Here is a 5,037-nt window from a genome sequence, read left to right on the forward strand (position 1 = left end):
ACTAGTATGCCCTTGTCATCAGCCCAGGCCAGGGCAATTAAAGGTAAGAACACTTTAGAACAAGCTTAGTTACGGTTATAGATACAAACATCCTAAATAATAAAACAGAATCCATATGACATCTAAATTAGAAGCAAATATGTAGTAGAGTTTAGCCAAAAATGCAAGGATAGTTTAACAACAGGGAAAGAATTCCTGTTCTGAACCTTAACACATTAAAAGATAAAAAGTATATAATCACTTTAATAAATAAAAATCATTTGATGAATTCATTCATTTTTCAAATCTTAGCAAATTAGGATTAGTAGGATAATACCTTAACCCTATAAAGAATATTCGCCAAATTCCTAAACATCAAATTCAACAGTGAAACTCTAGCATTCCCATAAAAGTTAAAAATATGAATGCTCTTTATTCAAAATGTGATGGGCATTTCTAGCTAATGTAATAAATATAATAGAAATCAGAGGCTTAGGAAGTAGGAAGAGGTAACACCATCCTTATATGCATGATTCATTTTCTATTTGGAAAATAAAAATCTACATGCAGAGCATTAGAATTGATAAGAGCATTTGACAGGTTGGTTGAATACAAGATCATCCTACACATTCTGATAGGTTGAATACAAGATCATCCTACACACTCTTATTAATTGCTTATTGGAGTAGCAACAACAAATAAGAACATATTGTGTCCAGAGTTGGTTCCTTCTGGTGGATTCTTGGTCTCACTGACTTCAAGAATGAAGCCGCGGACGTTCGCGGTGAGTGTTACAGCTCTTAAAGATGGCACGGGCCCACAGAGTAAGCACCAGCAAGATTTACTGTGAAAAGTGAAACAACAAAGCTTCCACAGCTTGGAAGGGGACCCAAGCGGGTTGCTGTGGCTGGCTGGGGGTGGGGGGGGGGGCAGCTTTTATTACCTTATTTGTCCCCACCCATGTCCTGCTGATTGGTCCATTTTACAGTGTGCTGATTGGCGCATTTTACAAACCTCTAGCTAGCCACAGAGCGCTGATTGGTGCATTTTTCAATCCTAGCTACAGAGTGCCAATTGGGGCATTTTACAATCTTCTTGTAAGACAGAAAAGTTGTCCAAGTCCCCACCCAACCCAGAAGTCCAGCTGGCTTCACCTCTCAATATGGCTGGGCTTGGAGGCTCACACCTGTAATCCCAACACTTTGGGAGGCTGAGGTGGGTGGATCACCTGAGGTCAGGAGTTTGAGACGCCCCTGGCCAACATAGTGAAACCCCGTCTCTACTAAAAATACAAAAAATAGCCAGGCGCGATGGTGCGTGCCTGTAATCCCAGCTACTCGGGAGGCTGAGGCAGAAGAATTGCTTGAACCTGGGCAGTGGAGGTTGCAGTGAGCCAAGATGGCTCCCCTGCACTTCAGCCTGGGGGACAGAGCAAGACTCTGTCTCAAAATAAAAAAAGAAAAAAAAGCTGGGCGCGGTGGCTCACGCCTGTAATCCCAGCACTTTGGGAGGCCGAGACGGGTGATCACGAGGTCAAGAGATGGAGACCATCCTGGCCAACATGGTGAAATCCCATTTCTACTAAAAATACAAAAATTAGGTGGGCGTTGTGGCACACACCTGTAGTCCCACCTACTCGGGAGGCTGAGTCAGGAGAATCACTTGTACCTGGAAGGCAGAGGTTGCAGTGAGCTGAGATCGCACCACTGAACTCCAGCCTGGCGACAGAGTGAGAATCTGTCTCAAAAAAAAAGAAAAAAGAAATAATGTATTATTTATAATGCATTTCCAATAGCAACAAAAATTATAAGGCACCTAGGAATATACATATAACATATTGATCTGCATTGATCAATATACAAAATATACATATAACAAAAGATGGCTAGATGTTTTCTCAGAAAACTATGAAACATTTTTAAATGTAAAGGAATACAAAACTAAACATACTCTTACCATACAACACAGCAGTCATGCTTTTTAATATTTAACCAAATGAGTTAAAAACATACCCACACAGAAAACCTGTGCATGGATGATTATAGCAGTTTTATTTATAATTGTCAAAACTTAGAAGCAACTAAGATGTCCTTTAGTAGGTAAATGGAGAAACTGGTACATCCATACAATTGAATATTAATTCAACTCTAAAAATAAATGAGCTATCAAGCCACAGAAAGAAATGGAGGAAACAAATGCATGTTACTAAGTGAAAGAAGGCAATCTGAGGCTGGGCACAGTGGCTTATGTCTGTAATCCCAGCACTTTGGGAGGCCAAGGCAGGTGGATCATCTGAGGTCCTGCGTTCGAGACCAGCCTGGACAAGATGCTGAAACCCTGTCTCTACTAAAAATACAAAAATTAGCTGGGCGTGATGGTGTGCGCCTGCAGCTACTTGGGAGGCTGAGGCAGGAGAATCGCTCGAACCCAGGAGGCAGAGGTTGCAGTGAGCTGAGATCGTGCCATTGCTCTCCAGCCTGGGCAACAGAGCAAGACTCCATCTTAAGTAAAAAATAAAAATAAATCTGAAAAGGCTACGTACTGCATGATTCCAACTAATTGACATTCTGGAAAAGGCAAAACTATGGAGACAGTAAAAAGGACTGTCATGGTCATGGGTTAAGGGGAAGGGAGGGATGAATAGGAAGAGCACAGATTTTTTTGTTGTTGTATCTTTTTGTTTGTTTGTTTTTTGTTTTGTTTTTTTTTGCAATGGCATGATCTCCTCTCACTGTAACCTCTGCCTCCCAGGTTCAAGCCATTCTTCTGCCTCAGCCTTCCGAGTAGCTGGGACTACAGGCATGCGCCAGCACGCCTGGCTAATGTTTAAATTTTTAGTAGAGACAGGGTTTTGCCATGTAGGCCAGGCTGTTCTCAAACTCCTGACTTGAGAGGTAAAGCCAGCTGGACTTCCTGGGTGGAGTGGCAACTTGGAGAACTTTTCTGTCTTACAAGAGGATTGTAAAATCCACCAATCAACACTCGCAGCTAGGATTGTAAAACGCACCAATCAGTACTCTGTAACTAGCAAGGGGATTGTAAAATGCACCAATCAGCGCTCTGTAAAATGCACCAATCAGCACTCTGTAAAATGCACCAACAGCGCTCTGTAAAATGCACCAATCAGCAGGATCCTAAAAGTAGCCAATCGCAGGGAGGATTGAAAAAAGGGCATTCTGATAGGACAGAAACAGAACATGGGCGGAGACAAATAAGGGAATAAGAGCTGGCCACCCCAGCAGGCAGCAGCAACCTGCTGGCGTCCACTTCCATGCTGTGGAAGGTTTGTCCTTTTGTTTTTCCTTGCTACAGCTCACTCATTGGGTCTGTGACATTTTCTTTTTTTTTTTTTTGAGACTGAGTCTCTCTCTGTCACTCAGGCTGGAGTGCAGTGGTGCCATCTCGGCTCGCTGCAAGCTCCGCCTCCCAGGTTCACGGCATTCTCCTGCCTCAGCCTCCCGAGTAGCTGGGACTGCAGGCGCCCACCACCACGTCCTGCTAATTTTTTTTTTTTTTTTTTTTTTACTTTTTTGCTTTTTTTTTTAATTATTTTTTTTCTTTATTATTATTATTATTATACTTTAGGTTTTATGTTACATGTGCACAATGTGCAGGTAAGTTACATATGTATACATGTGCCATGCTGGTGCGCTGCACCCACCAACTCGTCATCTAGCATTAGGTATATCTCCCAATGCTATCCCTCCCCCCTCCCCCCACCCCACAACAGCCATAAAAAATGATGAGTTCATGTCCTATGTAGGGACATGGATGAAATTGGAAATCATCATTCTCAGTAAACTATCGCAAGAACAAAAAACCAAACACCGCATATTCTCACTCATAGGTGGGAATTGAACAATGAGAACACATGGACACAGGAAGGGGAACATCACACTAATTTTTTTGTATTTTTAGTAGAGATGGGGTTTCACTGTGTTAGCCAGGATGGTCTCCATCTCCTGACCTCATGATCCACCCGCCTTGGCCTCCCAAAGTGCTGGGATTACAGGCGTGAGCCACTGCGCCCAGCCAGGTCCGTGCCATCTTTAAGAGCTGTAATACACCCCGTGAAGGTCTGCAGCTCCATTGTTGAAGTCAGCGAGACCACGAACCCACCATCAGGAACCAAATCTGGACACATGACTTCAGGTGATCCATCCTCTTCGGCCTCCCAAAGTGCTGGGATTACAGGCGTGAGCCACGACGCCTGGCCCAGAGCACAGATTTTTAGGGCAGTGAAATCATTCTGTGTTATATTATAATGGTGGATACATGTCATTTCATTTGTCAAAACCCATAAAATGTACAACACAAAGAGTGAAACCTAATGTAAACCATAAACTTTGGATGACGATGTGTCATTGCAGGTCCATCAATTGCAACAAATGCATCACTCTGGTCAGGAATGCACCCCTTTGATGTGGGAAATAGGGGATGTGGATATTGGGGAGGCTGTGTGTTGGTTGGCGGGGAGGCAAAGGATGTGTGGAAACAGATTTGCTGTGAACCCAAAACTTCTCTAAAAAATTAAGAAAAATCTAAATAAATGGAAATATTTAATTTGTTCATGGATACAAATATTCAATATAGTAATGTGGCAGTTAACCTATAAGTAAATCTGTAATTCCAAAGCTATTCCAACAAAACAAACTTATCAGCGTTTTTCATAGAACTAGACAAACTGATTCCAGATCCACATGGATATAAAAAGGTCGGGCCAGAAGCCGTGGCTCATGCTTGTAATCCCAGCACTTTGGGAGGCCGAGGCAGGCGGATCACGAGGTCAGGAGTTCAAGACCAGCCTGGCTAACACAGTGAAACCCCGCCTCTACTAAAAATACAAAAATTAGCTGGGCGTGACGGCAGGCGCCTGTAATTCCAGCTACTCGGGAGGCTGAGGCAGGAGAATCACTTTAACGCAGGAGGCATAGGTTGCAGTGAGCAGATATGAGGCCACTGCACTCCAGCCTGGGTGACAGAGCTAGACTCCATCTAAAAAATAATAATAATAAAAATAAATAAAGGTCCACAAATAGGCAAGACAGGACCAAAAGG

Source organism: Pongo pygmaeus, chromosome 1 (genome assembly GCF_028885625.2).
Source record: "Pongo pygmaeus isolate AG05252 chromosome 1, NHGRI_mPonPyg2-v2.0_pri, whole genome shotgun sequence".
In the NCBI taxonomy this organism is placed as follows: Eukaryota; Metazoa; Chordata; class Mammalia; order Primates; family Hominidae; genus Pongo; species Pongo pygmaeus.